Below are 23,744 nucleotides of genomic sequence, written 5' to 3'. Positions count from 1 at the left end.
AAATAAAGATGCAAATATAGTTCTGCTTCCCACTGAGCAGAAAAATAAAATTTCATATGGGGGTCAAACTTTGTTTGTTTGTTTATTTAATCCTCACCTGAGGACATGTTTATTGATTTAGAGAGACAGAAAGGGGGTGGTGAGAGAAATATCAATGTGAGAGAGAAACATGGATCAGTTGCCTCCCATAAGCATCCTGACCAGGGATCAAACCTGCAACCTTTTTGGTATACAGGCTAATGTTCCAATAAGCCACCTGGCCAAGGACTGGGGTCAAACTTTTTTTTTTATATATATATTTTATTGATTTTTACAGAGTGGAAGGGAGAGAGATAGAGTTAGAAACATCAATGAGAGAGAAACATTGATCAGCTGCCTCCTGCACATCTCCCACTGGGGATGTGCCCGCAACCCAGGTACATGCCCTTGACCGGAATTGAACCTGGGACCTTTCAGTCTGCAGGCCAACGCTCTATCCACTGAGCCAAACCGGTTTCGGCTGGGGTCAAACTTTAAAAGTAAGCCATGTAACCTAATACTGAATGTTTGTCATTAAGGCAAATAAAGAAAAAATAAGAACTTTTAATACCACAAGGGAACAGACAAAACTGTCATCATTGGCAAATAACACCACCAACATCTATTAGAACACACAGGTTAATTAACTGAAAAGTGAAGAGTTCTCGAAGATTGTCAGATTTACACGGTAATAAAAACATCAACAACTTTCCTGTACTTCATGCTGTACAAACAGCAGCGATAATCATTTCAAATGCAATGAAACAATCAAGTTACTAGGAATCACTTCAATGAAAAATATAATAAACCTATTCATGAACATAAAGGGGAAAAAACAAGTAAACAGAGAAAACCTAATATAAAAAGGAACAAAGGATTCAAATAAGCCATGTGTAGACAAAATGATTCAACCTAGAAATACGACAAAGTGTTCAACTTCACCAAGTAATCAGGGAATTCAAACAGTGAGATGGGAAATGAAAAATACTGATACTACCCAGGGACAGTGGGAACACAGAAGAGACAAAGACTCGCACATAACAGCTGCAGGGGTGTGAATACTGTGCAGTGGTCGGCAAACTGCGGCTCGCGAGCCACATGCGGCTCTTTGGCCCCTTGAGTGTGGCTCTTCCACAAAATACCAACTTGTACGCATGGGCCACGAAGTTTCAGTTGCTCTGTACATACGCACCCGCACGTGGTATTTTGTGGAAGAGCCACACTCAAGGGGCCAAAGAGCCGCATGTGGCTCGCGAGCCGCAGTTGGCCGACCACTGGTGTAGTGTATACTGGAAGGCAATTTAGCAATATGTATCAAATATAAGATATTCACATCATTTGCTCTGTCAGTTTCATGTCTAGAACTCTACCCAACTTCATGTGCATAAATATCTAGATAATATATATATGAGGACGTTCACTATAGAATGAACAACACAAAAGCTGGTTGAGGGGATACTGAAACAAAGTATGTGCTAGCCATTCCATGATTTTCAGTCTCTGACCACTACAAACAATAAGGAAGTCCTATTTGTACTAATAAAGACAGACCTCTAAGACATAGTTTAATGAGAGAAAGTGCATTACAGAATATACATGATTCCATGAAAGTTCTGTAAGTGTACATGCATTTGTGCTTTATAACCATGTGTGTTTACACACCAAAACACACAGCAAAACAGAATGACAGGCACTAAACTGGTAACAGTGCTCTCCTCTGGAGGCATGAAGGAAAACCGAGGGCCAAGGAAGGGCCTTTCGACTCCTGGTGAGTTCTTTATAAAGAGCATACATTCATCTATAATTTATAGTGGGGAAGGGTTAAAAGATGTTTTTCCTTGGGAAACACTGGGAGAGCGCTTTATCTTTTATGCTCTAGAAGTTCAGGGATTATTTCTAATCCCACTCTATATAGCAAACCTTCCAAAATAATGTATCTCACGACAGTCCTTAGGCGTAATATGCAAAAATAAAGGAATAGCTTATGGTGTTTGGGGTTTATTTATAATAATAGTTAGAATGCCTCTGTGATTAAAGCCTATAACCTGATTTTCAACCTGTGATACTTGTAACCATTAGGAGACCACATAATACCAAACCACCAGAAAACTGAAAAATTGTGCCAATCATTCAGATTAAAAAAATAATCTCTGTGACTATTTTGTTCAATAATTTCACATCTATCTTGTGTATGAACATATGTATATACAATACATACCTACACAACAAAAATTAAGTCACTACATTACTGTTCTATGGTCAGAATATAACTTGCCCTTTAAGCCACCTAAAATATGTCACTTACTGAATAATATTAAATAATTTTTCTTAAAAATATTACTAATACAGTAGTGTTTTTTAAAGAGAAAAAACCATATTCTCAATAGAAAAACAAAGAATAAAAAATAATATGACCAGCAATTTTAAAAAATGAAATGGACTTTAAACACAAAATATTCAACCTCACTAACAATTTTAGAAATGGAAATTAAAGCAAAGAGGTATCATTTTACAAATCAAAAGAGCAAAGGGTGATAACACCCTCATCTGGACATGTTATAGGAAAACATATGCTAGAGTATGAATGTAAATTGGACAACCAAACAGACAATATCCTAAATACAGTGCATATAGAATGCAGCTCTTATTTAGTCTCTTGTGTCAAAAGGTTTTAGAGGAAAATCATCCGGTATTATAAAGACTGAAATGTCATGCAAGTAATTGTCAGGGTAAATTTGTATAGCAATAGGACATTATAGGCAAAACAAAGGAAAACATCAAGAGTTTGCAACTACATAGCTAATAATCATCACAGCAACTCAAAATAGGCATAATAATTAAATGACATCGTCCCTCCTACATTGTAAGTACAGTCGGATACATTTACAGCTGATAATTACATACAGAGTGTCAACAGGTATGACTGTTTAGCTAAATTTAGGTTTTACAAAGACTTGAACATTTGGAGTGAGGAGGAATTACATATCATAATTACCATAAATAAAACTTCCTAATAAATACCTAAAGATATTGTTTTTATTGTTTTTTATTTTTACCACTCTGCAACTGAAGAATTTACAGTAGTATACAGAAACTATCTATATAAAAGCCTAAGCGACTATCGCAACCGAACGGACAACCGAACAGGCTGCGTGGGGCAACCCAGCTGGCAGGGGGGTCAGTTAGGGGTGACCAGATCGGCAGGGAGGGCAGTGAGGGGCGATCAGGCCGGCAGGCAGAGGTGGTTAGGGGTGATCACGCAGGCAGGCAAGTGAGCGGTTAGGAGCCAGCAGTCCAGGATTGTGAGAGGGATGTCCCGGATTAGAGAGGGTGCAGGCCGGGCTGAGGGACACCCTCCCCCGTGCACAAATTTCGTGCACTGGGCCACTAGTTTTCAATAATAGACAGTTGTGAAGTTTGAGCATTTGTTAAGAATGACAGTTCAAAAAACAGAAATACAAAGCACAAGGAAGAGATCCATGCAGAGATCAATTTTTCAGAAGGGCCATGAATTAAAAAATTACAAACTAAACTCACATCCATTTTGTTTACCTGAAATTTTTTAAGTAAGACTTCTTGCAGGGAGGGGTACATGGGAACTGTACTTTCTGTGCACTTCTATAAACCTAAAACTATCCTTAAAAATTCAATCTGTTTTTTTAAATGCATTGAGCCATTTTTTAAAAACTCCTAGTGGTCAAATAAACTATTTCCAAAATAACTTTTTGTGGTGAAATATAGAAGAACAGGATAAAGGAAAGCACAAAAATCGATGCGGGAAAAGGACATTTTTTACAAAGGATCAAAAATCAAAACTGCACCAAATTTCTCAGCTGAAAATTGAAAGTAGAAAACAAACATGGAGGGGAGGAAAGGATTTAACAAATAATGAGTATAAAATAAAATGATAGAAATATCTCCAGTCTGGCTGGTGTGGCTCAGTGGTTGAGCATCAACCTATGAACCAGGAGGTGATAGTTCGACTCCCGGTCAGGGTACATGCCAGGTTGCAGGCTCGATCCCCAGTGTGGGGCATGCAAGAAGCAGGTGATCAATGATAACCTCTCATCATTGATGTTTCTATCTCTCTCTCCCTCTCTGAAGTCAATAAAAATATATTTTAAAAAAAGAAATATCTCCAAACACATCAATAGTTATAAATTATCAATAAGCAATGATTATAAAACATGTAAAGTCCCCAGCAGAAAGACAAAAATTACCAGACTAGATTTGTCGACAAAACAGTTTTAAACTATGAAGAGACATCTAAGCATAAAGGCAAAATATAGTGGAATATAAAGTTAGAGAAAAAAAGGTTTAAAAGGTGTTCAATCTGCCCAGCCGGTGTGGCTCTGTGGCTGAGCGTCATCGACCTACGAACCAGAAAGTCATGGGCTCAATTCCTGGTCAGGGTACAAGCAGGGGTTGCAAGCTCAATCCCCAGTAGTGGATGTGCAGGAAGCAGTTGATCAATGATTCTCTCTCATCATTGATGTTTGTTTCTTTCTTTCTCTCTCTCTCTCTCTCTCTTTCTCTCCCCCCCCTTCCTCTCTGAAATCAATAAAAATATATTTTGTTAAAAAAGGTATTCAATCTCAGAGACCATCAGAAAAATGATATCTACAACAATATTAAGATATTTCTCACCTACTATATTGGGAATGTTTTAAATCTGATCGTAAATCTGGTGTAAAAAAACAACAAGCAAAAAAACTACAGCAACAGGGACTTCTCTACTTTTACTAAAGGAAGCATGAATTGGTGCCATCATTTAGAAAAACACTCAGCATTACCCAGTAAAGTTGACATGTACATACCTTAAATGCACTGGCATGGTTTTAACCATAACTGAGAGTAAGAGATTTTAAATTATGACCAAGCACATATATAAAATTCCATACAAAAGTAAAACTATCTTTCAAAGTGGGGGGCAAATTTGTGAAAAATAAAACAGGTTTTTGTACCAGCAAAAGATGCCAACCATTTAACTCTAAAGATTCAGGAAGGAAGTTTCCAGAAGGAAAATCTGAGACCTAAGAGGGAAAGGACAAACATGGACTGCAAGAAAGCAGACTAATAATAATGTCTGATTTTGGGGGCTCCCAAAGGACTGAGACAATGTACAACAAGAGCATGTGAGGCAGGAGGCAGGGTAGTCCTAAGGGTTATCGTTCAGAGTAAAATGAATCATTGATTCATGTTCCGTTTTAGATATATATTTATGCTAATATTTCTAGAGTAGACACAAAAACAATGCAGACAGAATGTGTAACTACCAAAGGGGAAGCATGGAATAAAAAAAAAAATCTCAATCCAGAAGTGAAAATGAATACACAGCAGTTATGTATATGAACAGAGATGAATCCCACCAAAGGAGAAAAGCAAGTTGCAGAAGACTGTATACCAAACACATATACAATATACCTGGTATGATTCCACTAAGACAAAGTTTAAAAGAAGGCAAACTAAGCCTAACTTATATAAGAATACATATAGACGTGGTTTTTAAAAACTGTAAGGACCAAGAAAATGTTAAACACAAACTTCAGTGTGATTACTCTGGATGGGAAGTCGGGGTGTGACCAAGGAGAGGCATTTAGGGGACTTCAAAAAATATTGGGTAACATTATATTATTAAACTACAAGGGAGGTAACACAAGTGCTTGTTATTTTTTAAACTAAACTATATATAATCCTATCTAATAATAGACAAACATGGTAATTAACCGTACCTCCAACATGCTTCCCATCGGCTAATCAGGGCGATATGCAAATTAACTGCCAACCAAGATGGTGGCCAGCAGCCAGGCAGCTGAAGCGAACATGAGGCTTGGTTTCCCCGGCAATGGAGGAAGCCAAGGTTCCCCGCCTGCCGCAGCCCAGCTCTGAGCTGCACTCTAAGAAACAATGTTGCAATTATAGAAACTAAACAAAACCCCAGAAACCTGCTTTCAGCTGTCAGAGCTGGAGGAAGCAGGAACGCAACAATGTTGTCATTACAGAAGCCAAACAAACCCAGATACCTCCTTTCAGCAGCCGAGGCTTCAAGCTGGAGCCGGCCTCAGAGCTAAAGCCGGCTCTCAGCTCCAGTGACAGCCATAAAAAGTAAATAAATCCCAGAATAAAAAAAAAAAAAGAAAGAAAATAAGGAGAGGTTGGGAGCTTCAGTCGCCCACCAGCCTGAAAACGGCCTTCGGCCCCTCACCCAGACTGGCCAGCCACCACAGTGGGGACCCCCACCCTGAAGGGGGTGCAACCAGATGCAAACAGCCATCAGCCCCTCATCCAGGTTGGCCAGGCACCCCAGTGGAACTCCCACCCTGATCCGGGACACCCTTCAGGGCAAACCAGCCAGCCCCCACCCGTGCACCAGGCCTCTATCCTATATAGTAAAAGGGTAATATGCAAACTGACCCTAACAGCAGAAAGACTGGGAATCACTGGTCACTATGACACACACTGACCACCAGGGGGCAGACGCTCAATGCAGGAGCTTCCCCCTGGTGGTCAGGGCGCTCTCACATGGGAGGAGCTCTGCTCAGCCACAAGCCAGGCTGATGGCTGCCAGTACAGCAGTGGTGGTGGTGGGAGCCTCTCCTGCCTCCTCAGCAGCGCTAAGGATGTCAGACTGCAGCTTAGGTCTGCTCTCCACTGGCAAATGGACATCCCCTGAGGGCTGCCGGGCTGCCAGATGGATGTCTGATTGCCAGCTTAGGCCCAATCCCCCCGGGGAGCAGGCCTAAGCCAGCAAGTGGTCATCCCTTGAGGGGTCCCAGACTGCGAGAGGGCACAGGCCAGGCTGAGGGAGCCCTCCCCCCCGCGAGTGCACAAATTTTTGTGCACTGGGCCTCTAGTCTATATATATAAAAGCCTAAGCGACCGTTAAGACCAGTCGACAGAACGACTGGTCAACCGGTCACTATGATGTGCACTGACCACCAAAGGGCAGATGCTCAACACGGAAAATGCCCCATGGTAGTCAGTGCGCTCCTACAGCCAACCTCCCACGGCCAGCCAAACTCCTGCGGTCCTTCCCCCCGATTGGCCCTGAATGCTGGCCAGGCCAAGGGACCCCACCTGTGCATAAATTCGTGCACCGGGCTTCTAGTTATATATAAAATTACATTCAGAAGGGATACAAAATTTCACAATTTAACGTTAAAAAGGAATCTCCCTCAACTCCAAATATACCACCTTCCTCCAATCCTTAATTCCAGACTCCTATAAGGTCCTTGACTCTATGTCTCCTCCTCTTCTCCCAAGGCCTATGGACTTAGTGCTTTGATGTTCTACCTTGATATCTCTTTTAGAGATGCCTCTCATTGTTATTAAAACTGTGATTTATTAACTATTAAAGCAATGGGGCTTTTCTGTTTTTCTTTTCTTTTTACTTCTTGTTCCCTATCTAGACTGTTAAGGAAAAAATGCCTCTTTTGTGCTTCCCACCTTGCCCAGTATCTGCCAGACACTTCTTGTACAAAGTGCATATTAAGGTGTTTAATTTTTGTACCCATTTCTAGATTTACATCTGCATTTACCCAGATAGCACTTCCCAGTCTCATGTTCCTTAACCAGTTAATATGAAACAATAATGATAAACCATGAAACACAACTAACAAACCAAGTTCCAATATTTCCTTCACTCTGAAACAAAAACTTTCTTTAGCATATTAAGTCAGAAGTCCTAGGTTTGGGGGGGGGATTGCATCTTAATTTTCTGTGTTCTATTTTCAACTTCAAAAAACTCTCTTTCTTCCATAGCCTAGCTTCTAGAAAGAACCCATATATTGTGTTTCCCCTCCTTGCTCATCTACCCTTCACCCCTCTATCCAAGACCTTCATAACAAAAACAAAACATCTTCCAAGACCACTCCTTGAGTGACTTCTAAACTCCATCTTCCTATTCTTTCGGTTGAACCAGTTTCCCCAAAACTTTTCACAGAAGTCATGTAAAAATAAAAACCTAGCCCAGTGTGGTTCAGTGGTTGACCGTCGAACCCAGAGGTCATGGGTTCCATTCTAGGTATGCCCAGGGTTTCAGGCTCAATCCCAGTAGTGGGCATGCAGGAGGTAGCGATCTATGTTTCTCTCTCATCTTTCTATCTCTCTATCCCTCTCCCTTCCTCTCTGAAATCAATAAAAATATTTTTTTAAAAAAACTAGTTACATGCTGAATATTGATAATTTAAATCTAAACTTGTTTCAAAAATAACCCAAAAGGAAGGGAAGAAAGAGGAAGGGAGGGAAAGGGGGGGGGGAAGGGAAGGGATGGGGAGGGGCAGCACAGATGAAACATAACTAACCAAAGGGGATGGCTATTAAAACTATGTGATGGGAACATGAGAGGGTTCGATATAAAAATATCTCTACTTTTATTTCTATATAATATTCCATGATAAAAAGTTCCTAGAAATATTTATTTACTACTTGATCAAGCAGTATGACTAAGTACACCTAAAGCAGTATCACAGACTCTTAATATCGGCAGGAATTATTCAACTTGACACCCAGTGAATGAAACCTTCCCAAAGGTCCCAGACAAGATATCCAGCCTCGCCCTAGCTGGTTTGGCTCAGAGGATAGAGCGTTGGACTGCAGACTTAGAAGGGTCCCAGGTTCGATTCCAGTCAAGGGCACAAGCCCGAGTTGCGGGCTCCATCTCCAGTAGGGAGCGTGCAGGAGGCAGCCAATCAATGCTTCTCATCATTGATGTTTCTATCTCTCTCTCCCTTCCTCTCTGAAATCAATAAAAATATATTAAAAAAAAAAAAGATATCCAGCCTCTACTTCAATCAATGCACAGCATACAATGACAACGCCCATATAGAGATACAAGTATGAGTAAGAGACACTCATCAAACTTGAAAACTGGTCCTGGCCAGCTTGAGGGAGGCAACCAATCGATGTATCTCTCTCACATAGATGTTTGTTTCTTTCTTTTTCTTTCTCTCTCTCTCTCTCTCTCTCTCTCTCTCTCTCTCTCTCTCTCTCTCTCTCCCCTCCCCCACTCCCCTTAAAAAAATCAATGGGGGAGAAAATATCCTTGGTTGAGGATTAAAAAAACAACAGCTTGTGTGTATGGGAAATAAACAGTAGTGTCTCAAGTACAGTGAACACAAACCAATAGATTAGCTGAGAGAGGAGAGGGCACTTATGATCAGTAAAGACTTCACAAAGAAGGATGGGTCGGATTTCAGACTGAAAGTGGGGAGAGGGAGGAGAGAAGTAATTCAGGTAGGAAGAATGCCTTGAGCAGGTAGAGGTGAGGGTAAAAGTCTGCCACATCCAGAAGAAAACAAATAAAATGGACCAAGGACATGGGAAAGGCTTGAATGCCACACTGAGGTGTTTGAACATAATTCAGAAGACAGGTCCTAAACATTTTACAGCAACAACAACAACAAAAATCAGAATCAATTACACACTGGAAGAAATAACCCTGTCAATTTAATAATCCAGATTAGAACATAAGGCCTGAAAGAAGTGTTCAATGGACAGCTTCTTCGGTGATAAAAAAAAAAAAAAAAAAAAAAAAAAGCCTAAATAGTCACCCCAAGTCTTATTCAGTTTTTATTTCAAGCCAAAATATGATTGCTCATTTATTCAACAAATATTGGAGTGCTGGCTGCGTGCTGGGAACCATTCTGGGGATCCAATAATTCTTAGGTAGTAGTCCTGTTCTGTAACAAGAGCAGTGGTTCTCAACTTGGGAAGGGGGACATTTTTTTTAAACACACACACAATTGGCAATGTCTGAAGACATCTGGTTGGTGGAGCCTGGGAATGCTGCCAAACATCCCTCAAGGCACCCCACACAAGGAAGCAGCCAGCCCCAAACTTCAACAGTGCAGAGATGAGCAGCCCTGCTCCAGAGCAGCATTACTTGGCAATGAACGTGCTGTTTCACATTTACTGGTTTTCTTTTATATTCAGACAGTTAAAATTATGATTGATTCAACTGTAAACTTATGGAGGGCAAGGAGGTACTTACATTCCCAAACCAATCTTCAATGCTCTTTTACAGATTTTTTCTTAATCACAATTCCCAGCACTGGCAGGAAAATAGGTAAATAGGCATATTCATATATTATTGGTAGGAGCATAAATTGGTACAATTATGCCATAGTGATATTTGTGAATATTAAAAGTCTTTAAAATCTACATATCTTTTGGCCCAGGAATTCCACTTAGGAATTTATCATGAGTAAATAATCTAGTGCATAAAGGTTTAGCTGTCAGGATGTTTACCCCCACTCTGTTTCCAACTCTCAAAGACTGAAAAAAAAATCCTTCTTGTCCAGCAAGAAAAGACTATTCAGAGGAGTCATTTCTCGGAGCAAGGTGATGCTCTGCAGCTACTGAACTCCTGTAGCACCAGGTTACTGACATGGAAACCTTTACATGACCTCTCTCCTTAAGTGTACAAATATAAACAATACTAGAGGCCCAGTGCACGACATTCGTGCACTGTGTGTGTGTGTGTGTGTGTGTGTGTGTGTGTGTGTTGGGGGGTGGGGGGGGCATCCCCTCAGCCTGGCCTGCACCCTCTCGCAGTCCAGGACCCCTTGGGGGATGTCCACCTGCAGTCAGACATCCCTCTCGCCGCCCTGCGCTCACCAGCCATGAGCCCGGCTTCTGGCTGAGCAGTGCTCCCCCTGTGGGAGCACATTGACCACCGGGAGGAAGCTCCTGCGTTGAGCGTCTGCCCCCTGGCAGTCAGTGTGCATCATAGTGACCGGTCGTTCTGCCATTAAGTCGATTTGCATATTAAGGTTTTATTATATGGGATGATTCATAGACCTTACTTATATAGTTTCATACTATGTATTTTCTATTTTCTAAATGTTTCCTACATATGTATAATATATATATACCATGTTCATATATAAAAAATATATACCACTAAGTATTTGCAAACCTAGGACAAGATGCTAGGACAAAATATTTTTATCTTCTTTTGTTGATGAATATTTATAATTTACCTATATTAATTTTTTATATAAACATTTTTAAGGCCTATTTATAATTAAATGGCAGTCTTACAAAACCCAAGAAACCTTGTATGGACCTGTGGGGAAAACATTTTCAGTGGAAATGCTACAACACTCCCCCCCATCTCTCTCTCTCTCTCTCTCTCTCTCTCTCTCTCTCTCTCTCTCTCACACACACACACACACACACACACACACACACACACACAGTTCAATGATCAAACCGAATCATCAGCTAGACTGGGGATGTCACTTTGACACAGGCTGGGCAGCGAATGGACCAGAGATCCTAGCAAAGACTGTGCTGATACAAGACTAAGGGTGAGACAGGAGGCCCGGAAAGGCTGAGAAAGGAGGGATTGCATGGCAGGTGGCATGGGACTGGTCTGTGTTGGGTGATGAGAAAGGCAATATGGTGGGACTGCTGGGGGGATGAGCTCGAGAGGCAGGATGCTTAGGTTCTGTTCCATCCCCCCTTGACCTCACTAGAATATCGCCTTGAGCAACTTGCCCTGCGCATTTGCTCCTCTGTGGAATGGGGATGAGAGCATGCTGAGAACAGGCCCGGGCACTGTGATTAAGGTTAGCATCCTCGTTACTCCTGTGACTCTGACATGAAGTTGTGCCTTTGGGACAGCAGAGGTGAACTATCAACCACTTTTTTTTTAAGACAGCCTTGTCAGGTGCCTAGGGTCTGTATAGAACAAAAGCCAGGACTCTAGAAGGAGGCCTGAGGCAGTGTGTGTATGTTAAAGATGGGGGGGGGGGGGCGCGCATGCAAGAAGTAACACCAGGAGAGAACATCAGATCTGCAAAGGCACAGCAGGAACAGAGCACCATGAGTCACTGCACAGTGCTGCCAGAGAGATCTCCATAAAACAGTGTCTATGTCCACTGGGTGATAGGGGAGGCTAGGGGACTGTCTAGGGCGGGGGGATAAAATGGATACATATGTAATACCCTTTGTAATACTTTAAGCAATAAAAAAATAAAAAAAAAAAATCCAAAAAAAAAACGAAAAAAAAAAAAAAACAGTGTCTATGTCACTGGATAAAACCTTTCAGTGTCTCTCCGTGGCCTTCAGAGTTAAATCAGAACTGCTCCTTAAACTGATTTAAAATCCATACTACTTCTGCCCTGGCTGGTTTGGCTTGGTGAATATAGTGTGAGCCTGTGGACTGAAGGGTCCCCGAGTTTGATTCTGGTCAAGGGCACATGCCCGGGTTGCAGGCTCAATCCCCAGTGTGGGGCGTGCAGGACTGTCTCTCATCATTGATGTTTCTACCTCCTTCTCACTCTCTATTCCTCTCTGAAATCAATAAAAATATATATTTTTTTAAAAAAATCCATACTACCTCTTACGTCAAGCACACTGGGCTCTGGCCACACTAAATATCCTTGATGCAAACTCACTCTGTACTCAGTTCTTCGCACATGCAGCCCCTCTGCCTGGGGAGTAACTTCTGTCTCCTCCAGAAGAAGCAAACTGCTATCCAACCTCCAAAACTCAGCTTAGGATCAACTTCAGAGTCCTGTCCTGACCTTCGTGCCAAGGGACTGTTGTGTGCTCCCACTCCGTGCTCACGATAGCCCTGACACACGGAGCTGTACACCATCAGCTATGGCTCCGTGTAGGGATCCGGCCTTCACTGAGTTTCCAGATACTGTTCAGCACAGTGACTGATACATAAACTGCTACACAGCAGGCAACCAAAGAATACGGGGGGGAGGGGGAGATCTTCTGGATCAACGGTTGCCAACCTTTTGGACCTCACGGACCACCGGTGGTCCACAGACCACCAGTTGGCGACCGCTGTTCTAGATAACAAAATGAAGGAATAGCAGAACTAGAACATCATTTTACATTTTACAGCCCAAAATGATCAATGGATCTAGGCACTGACCAACAGCGGCTGGCGTCACAAAAAGTGACACCCAGACTCTATGTGCCTCCCAATGAAAGAATGCACTGCAGCGTGAGAAGCAGTGGGAAATTGCTTCTTCAACAAATAAATTGCAAGTAAAAAAGGAGGGTAGTAACCTATAGATTAAGAGACTTAATCACAAGGTGTGGGCCTTGTTCACATCCAGATTTAAGCAAACTGGTTTTAAAAAAAACAGATACCTGCTTAATCTGAACACTGAATATTTGATACTATGGATTTAACTGTTAAATAATTTTTAGGTAACGATGGTGGTATTGGGGCTTTCTTTAAGTTTACTTTTTAGAGATGCATTCTCAAATATTTATAAAAGAAATTATATTATGCCTAAAATCTGTTTCAAAATAACACGAGAGGAGAAGTAGGTAACAGTATCAATGAAACAAGATTGGCCATGTGTTGATAATCATTAAGCTGGTGATGGGTATTCAGAGTTTCATTAGCCTATTCTCTACCCATTTGTATATGGGCAAATTTTCTATGACAGTTACAAAAACAGGTGGGAAGGGAAAAGGAGTGATCGTAGTGACTATAAGATTACTGAATATCAAAGCAGATGGAGGGAAGGAAAAAAGATCACAAATGTAGGTGGCAACAACCAGAAAAAAAACTATTTTAGTGCAAAAAAGACCTCGGCTGAAGAAAAGCCACTAAGAAAAGGGAGATGCAGGACACAGCAGAGTGCAGGGGTGAAGGGAAACCGCATGCTCGCAGGACTTACAGCCAAGCATTGCAAGCACAGACCCTGCAGCGAGGGAACACTGCTGGGTTCAAACCCTGTCTCCCTGACTCGCTCTGTGTCTTCCTTTCCTCAGATGTTACAAGGGGAACAAAGGATAAGAACAGTCTTTACTTGGAAGCCTTTTGTAGAAAGTAAATGAGTTAATGTGGTTATAATGTCCAGTTCTCCTAAAACAGTACTGCCTAGAAGTTCTCAGTAAACGCTAACTATTCCCACACCACCACCCCTCCTTCCACTTTAGAGAGGGAAACACAGACCCCAAGAGGTGAAGTGACTTGAGAACCATATTCTACCTAGGCTGAGTACTTAACGGCAAAGACTGGCTGGCTGCCTATTCACCAAACGCAACTCCTAGGCATGCAGCTACATTTCACAACTTCCCTTCCTTGTGTTTGACTTCCAGGTAACACAATGTGGGCAAACGTGATGAATACCTCCTTCAGGACTCCCAGGCCCTGCCCCAAACCTCCATGCAAATGTGCACCTTCTCCCTCCCCCATCTGCCAGGCGACATCCATGCCCAGGGCAATCTTGGAAGTCATGTGTGAAGACAGCAGAGATATAAACTGTTACTGTCCTAACCCCTGAAATCTCAGGGTTTATCCGTGACTGTGACCGTGACCGCAGGTGACTTTTTGTGGAACCATCACTACATCATTCCTCCTTATCTTACAAAGGGGGACAATGAGGCATGGAGGGCGTCATAGTCACATAATCACTAAGTAATACTTCCAGGACTGAACCAGGACAGGCTTCACACAGAGCTCGGGTTCTTACATGTCTTCTAAGACCATCAGACCAGCAAGTACAACCAGGATTTTGAGTTTACAGTGGACACATTTAATACAGAATTTTGTTCTATATTCCTAAAAAGAAAAATCATCACATTAATCTCTTAAAGGGATAATTACAGAACATATCTTTGGTTATCTTAAACCAAAAAGATATAAATAGGCCCCCAAAAGTTTAAGTGGTGCTTTACAATAGACAAGAGGCACATAAGAATATTTTTTAAATACCATATATGTTAAAGAGACCATGCTTCCTTACCATTACAAATAACGATAGAGTGCAAGTTTTAATCTTTTAATCCAACCTTTCCTGTTTGATTTTTCTTGAGTCATCCCTATTTATTGAGAATTATATTGCATGATTTGATTATATTGTCATTTTTAAAAATAGGATTCAATGGAAAAAATCACTATTTCAATCATCGCTGAACTGCACCTACATTATTAACCAAGATGTACCTATGAAAAGTACAAGATACCCTATTGTTAAGCAAAAGGAAGTTACAGAAAGTGTTTACAACATAATTCCATTTGTTTTCAAAAAAGATATTTACCTAGTCTGTATTTTTTACTATGCATATATATCTCTTATCTACAAATGAAAAACAACTGGAAGGAAACACAAGACAGTTTCTAGTGATTACCTGGGGTGAACAGAGAGCTCAGCTTGTGATTTATACCTTTAGTTAGTTTGAATTTATGATGAGCACGTGTACTTACAGAATAAAAAATACTTTCACCCAGCCATTGTGGCTCAGTGGTTGAACGTCGAACTATGAACCAAGAGGTCATGGTTCAATTTCTAGTCAGGGCACATACCAAGGTTTTGGTCTAGATCCCCAGTGGGGGCTTGCAGGAGGCAACCGATCCATGATTCTCTCTCATTATTAATGTTTCTATCTCTCTCCCTCTCCCTTCCTCTCTGAAATCAATACAAATATGTTTTAAACTTTTTTTAAAAAAGAAACATTTTAAAATAAAGACCTATGATTTATAGTAATATGAAATGATCAAACTACCCAAATCCCACATTACCGTGATATACAGTGAAGCATGTTGGTTGAAATAAAAAATTGTATCCCTTTATTATATATATATATACACACACACACACACACACACACACATATATATAAAAAATCTGATCAGTGTCACTCATATGTACAGATATATACGTGTGTTCAGATATCTGTGAGTAAATCTATTTCAAAACACAAAAAATAAGTATATTCTAAATAGATTTTGATAACGGTTAATCAAGCATGTTCCTTTTTGTGAAACTGGGTTCTAACCTGAGGAGTACCTGGGGTTGTTAAAACAGGAAAAATAGTATGTTAGAGTTTTAAACCAGCTCTCATTTGGCTTCCCAAGTTTACAATGTTGGGGGGGGGGGCGCTATTTTAGTCTTTAGGCCTTCTTCAAATATTTCAGACCCTTTGGGAGGAAAGAGCAATTCAAAATCAAATATCCATTTGTCAAGGACCTCACTGTGTCATAAGCACTATTTTAAAATTATCTCATTCATCAAAATAGTGTTTGTCAAGAGCCCAGAGGTAGCTATTATTGTAATTATAATATATTAAGATAAATGTTTCTTCATCTAGAATCTTATACAACTGTATGATAGTGAAACAGAAAACAGTTTTATTTTTTTTAAATATGTTTTTATTGATTTCAAAGAAGGGAGAGGGAGAGATAGAAAGATCAATGATGAAAATCATTGATTGGCTACCTCCTGCATGCCCCACACTGGGGATCAAGCCCTGACCGGGCATGTGCCCTGACCAGGAATTGAACTGTGACCTCTTTGTTCATAAATCAATGCTCAACCACTGAGCAACACCAGCCTGGCAAAAACAATGTTTTATTACCCCTATTAATAGAAGTGGAGTAGGGGGAGACTATAGTAAAGATAATCCAAAATAACAAGCATTCAAAATAAATAATATTTGGTTTGTTTCAGTTTGAGAAACTTTCTGATAGCTTGAAAATTCAAAATCAAAGTGTATGAAAATAAAGCTGCACTATGAAAAGAAGGATGATTCCACAAAAGGCGTATTTATAATATGGTATATTTAAAATATTTACAATATGGTCCCGATCCTGTTTCCTGGTCTAGTAACTGAACCTTGAACTGATGCATGACCTTCAACTGTGCTTCCTTGCATGAATCAGTTCACCTGTGCAGCCCTCCTTGATTTAGGGCTTCTTCCTATATAAACTGAAAGGAGTAAATTAATTCATTTGAACCTCGTGAAATTGTCAATATTTGACTATTTTATTCTAAAAAGAAAAAAAAAAAGGCAATTTCATGTGGTTCAACCTAACCCAGCCTCTTCGATTCTAGTGGTTATTTGAAAAAAGAACAGAATTTTACATGCATCCTTTCTATCTCCATTCTGCTTCCCTCTCCCCAAAAAACATGACTAATCTAGGATTGGCAGCTTTAAAACTTTAAGGTTTTATTACAAGTCAGCAGAGAAAGCCACTGTTGTGGTTATTAAAATTGGCTGCCATCACTCAAACTGTTTCACTAAAAAGAAGTATAATAAGATCTGATGTGAGTTTTAATCTGAAACAGAAGTAAACTCATAAAAATAACAAAGATTGCCGGGAGCCGGTCCATCCTTGCTGTTTCAAAGGACCTGGCATATATGGCATACTGTTCTTAATATGTTTGCTCACCTTCTTGGCACTATGTGTTTTAACCAAGGTCTCCTCTCTGAGAAAGGTTGTTTCCCCAGGTAGGGATTTTCCCCTGAAGTTAGGGAGGGAATAAAACCTCTTAACTAAGTGCCAGGCGGGTAATTAATCACTTTAACTACGAACAATCATGCTTAAGCTACATAATCTTTACTCCCTGGAATGGAGATAAGAAACGCCCTAACCTTTGGAATAGAGATTTATAGGATTGGGATCAACTGGTATAAATACAGATGCAACAAGACAGCAAGACACAGAACTTATAAGACAGAACTTAGGACATAGGGCTTGGAAGACAGGACCAAGAAAGACAGAATTCAGAAGACAGAACCTACACAGAGCCTGGAGACAGAAGAACTTTGCTGGAGAGAACATGGCAAAAGATCCTGGACTGAACCTGACTACAGAAATATGTCAAGAGAACCTGACTAGAACCTGGTGACCGAACCTGGCTGGAGATCTCAGACAGAACCTGGCTGGAGAACCAAGCGAGGGAACATGGCTACAGAACCTGGCTGGAGATCCTAAGCAGAACCTCTCTGGAGATCCAGACCAGAACTTGGCTGGAGATCCTGGCTGGAGATCCTGGCTAGGCTGCTGATCAACTGAACACTGTCTCCGTGTCCTTCCTTCTTCACCGACTCCGTCTACGCCTTTGGGAACCCCTGGACCCGCTGGGGTTGGACCCCGGCAAAAGATGAGAGAGCAAGACAAAGCCCAAATATAATAGAGAGGACTCTGATTTATCTAAAGAAATCTAATAAAGAGGTTCACATCTTAAAATGAGTGATTTCTACTTTCCTTATTAGATTTTAATTGGAATTAATGATTACTGAGTTAATATGCATGAAACACTAAAGGTGATGGACAAATAGATGTTAACAGCTGAGAAACCATCCTAACCAGAACACTGAGGGCAGTCCAGAGGCCCAGGAGCATCTATGGAGAAATTGAGAACTCATCCAAGTGAAAAACACAAGATGCAGATTCGTGTTCAGAGTGGGATCGCATTTTCTGTTTCAAAAACAGTGTATCCTCCAACGTGTGCATTTATTTCTTACATATGGACAAAAATATTAGTAGGGTAGCCCCTAAGTTATTAACAATGACTCCCTGAGAGAAGAAGGAGGCAGAACTGGAGAGAGAAAAAGGAAGATGTCTAGTTGTGTGTGCCTAATTAATTAAAATTAGGTACTATTAAAATTAGATACTATTAAAAATTCAGTTTCTGAATTCTGCCAGCTCCATTTCCAGTGGCTATCACACCTAACAACACAGCTATGGAACTTACAACACTACAGACAGATCTGCTGGACAGCTCTGGTCTGAAACACAACAAGGAAGCCTGACAGAAACTTTAAAAGGTAAGACAATGAAGAAAATCTACCCCTCCACCACTCTTGAAACTGAAAATACAACAAAAAGCAGAAATTATACACAAAGAACCTCAAAAAGCATTGCGTCTTCGGGTGATGTCTATCTGGACTAGGTTAGCAAGCCTATATGCTATTTGGATACTGAGGGGAACCCGGCAATAAGCACTTTATAACCATCTACTGAAAAACATGCAGTGACATTTCTCATCAGAAAAGATGATTTCAATGACCTCTCCTTGAAAACAATGGTATTCATGGGCTTAAAAAGTAATAAAATTGAGGAAGTTTTATTTTATAATTCAGATATATGAACCTAGATAGGATTTTATCTGAATTGGTTCATAATTTTAAAAATTACTAAAAACTTGTCATCGCAGCCCCATCCGAACGCCCTGGGGGTGGGAGGTGGGGGCTTGTAGAGGCCATACAGGAGGCAACTGTTGTTTCTCTCACATCAATGTTTTTCTTTCCCTCTCTCTCTTCCCCTGCCCCCCCCACCCGTAAACTCAATGTTTAAAAAATATACATTTTAAGCCTTGTAATCACAGACTCTAGCCCTAGATAGGTCCAAACAAATGAAATGAGCCTGCTTTAACAACTGCATTAATAAAAACTGCCTATACTTTTATACATTTTAATGGATGCATTAAATTCACTAAATTTTTCACTTTAGAAATTCATTTATAAGACTACCAATTTGAGTTGATGTGTGTCCCCAAAATTCCTATCCATTTGTGAAATGTGACTTTATTTGAAAACAGGGTCTTTGCAGATATGATCAAGTTAAGATAAGGTCATACTGGTACAGGATGGGCAGTGCCCTTACAAGAAGAGGAAATTTGCCCTAGCCTGTTTGGCTCAGTGGATAGAGCTTTGGCCTGTGGATTGAAGGGTTGCAGGTTCGATTCCAGTCAAGGGCATATGCCTGGGTTGTGAGCTCGATCCCCAGTAGGGGGCATGAAGGAAGCAGCCGATCAATGAGTCTCTCTCATCATTGATGTTTCTATCTCTCTCTCCCTCTCCCTTCCTCTCTGAAATCAATAAAAATATACTTTAAAAAAAGAAGAAGAGGAGGAAATTAGACCCAGAGAGACACACAGACATCCAGGGACAAGGACATGTGACAATATAAATAGAGGCAGATACTGGAGTGATGCAGCTGCAAGTCAAGAAACAGCAAGGATTGCCAGCAACTGGCAGAAGCTGGGAGATAGGCTCAGGACAGATTTTCCCTCAGAGCCTCCAAAGAAAGCAACCTTGCTCACACCTGGATTCCTGGTGTTTAGACTCCAGACCTGTGAGACAATGAATTTCTGTTGTTTTAAGCCATCCAATTTCTGGTACTCTGTCCCAGTGCCCTACAAAACTAATATGACTCCCCTCTTCCTCCATGTAACAGGCAGGCCCATCACCATGTCTGATGTTCCATCAGATTCATTCATTCTGCCTTTCCTATGCAAGTGCAATTGGAGATGAAGAAAACCTAGTTCCTGATACCAGAAGAGATCCTCCTGCCTGGGACAAGCTGAGGATATTCCATCTCACACGCAAGAGATTATCCAAGAAAATCATTTAGTAGAGGAGGAAAATATGAAGAATAAAAGCTTGCCTTAATACTCACAGTAGCACCGTTTCAGAAATCAAAGGACTGCAATATGGAGGTAATCCATCTTTATGTGTGCTTACATACCTACCAGTAGCATGTGCTCTGGGTCTGAAGTCAACCCCTCACTCCAAATGCCCACCCCCTCCCCCATTTATCTTTAGTGACCAGCACCCCTGTCACTGCATGTGCCCTTGACTGGAATCAAACCCGGGACCCTTCAGTCCACAGGCCAACGCTCTATCCACTGAGTCAAACCAGCTAGGGTCAAAACAAGTTTTAGCACATTAATGACTTAAGACAAACATGAAGCTAGTCAACTCTACTAAAGAAGCTTTAATATATTGGTATTTATATACACACACATACCCATAGATATATGTTACCATCTCTGATTCCACAAAACAGGTTCATTTCCCCAACCGAGCACAACCCTATAATAATTAATTCCTTGCTGCTATGTATACTGCTCACACTGAGTTCAAATACGCTAATTTAATAATCCCAATCATATAAATTCAGATGCCCACAGAAATAAGGACAGGAAATTTTTCTGGAAATGTTATTAATAGTTGTAATGGTAGGACAGTATTATATGCTAAATTGTGCCCCCCCCCCCCCAAATTCATGTTGAAGCCTTCAACCCCACCTCCACCCTGCCCAGTATTTGGAGATAGGCCTTTAAAAAAAGTAGTTGAGTTAATAAAGTCAGGTTGTTAGGGTAGGCCCTAATCCAAGATGACTGCTATCCTTAGAAGTAGAGATTAGCCCTAGCCGGTTTGGCTCAGTGGATGGAGCGTCCGCCTGCAGACTGAAGGGTCCCGGGTTCGATTCCAGTCGAGGGCACGTACCTGGGTTGTGGGCACATCCCCAGTGGGGGGTGTGTAGGAGGAAGCTGATTGATGTTTCTCTCTCATTGATGTTTCTGAATCTCTATCCCTCTCCCTTTCTCTCTGTGGAAAATCAATAAAATATATTTTTTTAAAAAAAGGAGTAGAGATTAGACAACAAGGAAGGATGACCAGGAGAGGTCACAGAGAGAAGGTGGTGTTTGTATGCCAAGGAGAGAAGCCAAAGAAATTGAACCTGCCAACACCTTGATCTTGGACTATCAGGCTCCAGAACTGTAAGAAGGTTTTTGTTGCTTAAGCTGCCCAGTCTATGGTACTTTGCTATGACTCCCAAACTGACTTTTTTAAAAATATATTTTTATTGATTTCAGAGAGAAAGGGAGATGGAGAGACAGAAACATCAACGATGAGCGAGAATCATTGATCAGCTGCCTTCTATATGGCCCCTACTGGGAATCAAGCCCACAACCTGGGCAAGTGCTCTGATGGGAAATTAAACCATGACCTCTTGGTTCAAGGGGGACACTCAACCACCACTGAGGCACACCAGGGCTGACTTTTTTTTTTTTAATGTTTTTACTGATTTTAGAAAGAGAGGAATGGAGAGGGATAGAGAGATAGAAACATTGCTGAGAGAAAAACATCAACAGGCTGCCTCCTGCACACCCCCCTAGTGGGGATCGAGCCCACAATCTAGGCATGTGCCCTGACCAGGAATCAAACCAGCAACCATTTGGTGCACAGGATGACACCCAACCAACTGAGCCACACCAGTCAGGGCCATGGAATATCTTTTAAATCAGCAGAGGTTGTGTAAACAATGGGATTATGGACATTTTCATTTTCCTCTTTATGTTAGTCTGTATTTAAAAACCTTAAAAAGTGCTATTAAACTAATGATATAATTGAATATCCTAGACATCAGAGTTTATAATACTCTGGCCACACTTCACCTTACTATTTCTAATTTGAAAAAAAATAATATGAGATAAAATAAGATTCTTTTTTTTATTTTCACCAGCTCCATAGAGGAGCTGGTGGAGGCAGGCTCCAGGGAAGAGCACTGCTATTAAACACTTCTCTGGAGCCTGGGAGCGTGGCTCAGTGATTGAGTGTCCACCTTGAACCAGGAGGTCACGGTTCAATTCCCGGTCAGGGCACATGCCTGGTTCATGGGCTCAATCCCCAGTGTGGGACATGCAAGAGGCAGCCAATCAATGAAGTCTCTCTCATCACTGATATTTCTCTCTCTCTCTCTCTCTCTCTCTCTCTCTCCCTTCCTCTCTGAAATCAATAAAATATATTTTTTTGAAAAAACTCCTTAAAACACACACACACAACACACACAAAACACTTCTCTGGAGACTGGAGAACTAACCTACAAAGTACAGAACCTTCTGGTATTGGAGTGAAAAGTCATCATAGCAACTAGGGGGCACATATCAGACCCTGTGAGTTAGGCATCTTACATATACTATCACTTTAATTCTCATCACAAACTAGCCCAGCAAAGGCTGACTCCATCTTTCACAGAAGGAAACTCAGGCTAAGGTCACACACTTAGGAAATGGAAGTGCTTATACCAAGAGCCCTGAATGCTTAGCAAATATCTATTAAACATCCGTTATATGCATGTTGCTACATGTGTGACAGAACCATGACCCTACTAGCCTCTTCTCACAGACACAGATCTTTCTCTTTCACCCTCATTGTGTACATGTTTTCCTACCTCTGTAAGTAATTTTAGAGCTCCTCAAAAGAGCTATAGAATGAAGAGGAAGATAAAGAGATCTGTGTCCAAGACCTGGAAAATTCTGGCTTTTTCACTTACATAAGTTAACAAATAAAAGGACTGTAGGTATTGGGGGGGGGGGGGCTGGATTAAGTTATATGTGTGAAATTGCTAGGAAGAGTGCCTGGCACATAGTGGATACTAAATAAATGTTAATGAAACATGAATATTCACTTACAAACCTTTATAGAGTTAAACAGACCTAGAAGTTTTAAACTTTTTTAGAAATTGGTTAGATTAACTTAACAGCTTTCCATGGGAGGACCACTTCATGCGCCGTCCATCAGTGATATCTGGGAAATCTCAAGCCAACATCAAAACGCTGACACTAGTCAGAGGAACTCAGCATTTACTGCTGCAGACTGACTCCCTCTAGAGTCCCACAAGCCAGATTAGAAAGGGACACCTATCTTCTGAGACCCAGAGCTTTGTATTTGGTCAGTGCTCTGATTTCTCCAAAGGTCTCCTCAGGACTCAGATTCCACTCACCACTCACTCTACCCGCTTCTTCTACACTACATACTGCTTAACACTCAGAATAGAAGAATAGACATTCTGAGGCTTCCTTACAACCTGGTCTTTTATAGTAGTGCGCTTCAGAATGGAGTGCACATGAGACACTCAAATCTCCTAATCACTATAACTAGAAAACACTAGAACTGAGGACTAATTTTTTTAAAAAAAAGAAAAGGAACATTAAATTTAGTGCTCCTAAAATTTAGTAATCCATACCTAATATAAGGTATCCTTATCCTAGCTAATAAAAGATAAATAGGGTAATTAACCGTACCTCCGATAGGCTTCCCATTGGCTAATCCGGGTGATATGCAAATTAACTGCCAATCAAGATGGCGGCCGGCAGCCACGCAGCTTAAGTGAACAGGAGGCTTGCTTGCTCCAGTGATGGAGGAAGCCAAGGTTCCCCGTCTGCTGC

General features: G+C 41.0%; 1 protein-coding gene and 1 non-coding gene across 21 annotated transcripts in view; both read right to left on the bottom strand.

Annotated features, from left to right (window-relative positions):
- Positions 1 to 23,744, bottom strand: part of KMT2C (lysine methyltransferase 2C) — a 269,634-nt gene that overhangs the window by 198,787 nt on the left and 47,103 nt on the right. The window lies entirely within an intron of this gene.
- On the bottom strand, positions 23,098 to 23,226 carry LOC132211611 (small nucleolar RNA SNORA56). The gene has a single exon (XR_009447517.1). It is a non-coding gene; the product is annotated as a small nucleolar RNA SNORA56 (small nucleolar RNA).

This window comes from Myotis daubentonii, chromosome 10, assembly GCF_963259705.1.
Source record: "Myotis daubentonii chromosome 10, mMyoDau2.1, whole genome shotgun sequence".
NCBI classification, from domain to species: Eukaryota; Metazoa; Chordata; class Mammalia; order Chiroptera; family Vespertilionidae; genus Myotis; species Myotis daubentonii.
The sequence above is the reverse complement of the archived record's forward strand: the minus strand, read 5'-3'. Positions and strand labels throughout refer to the sequence as shown.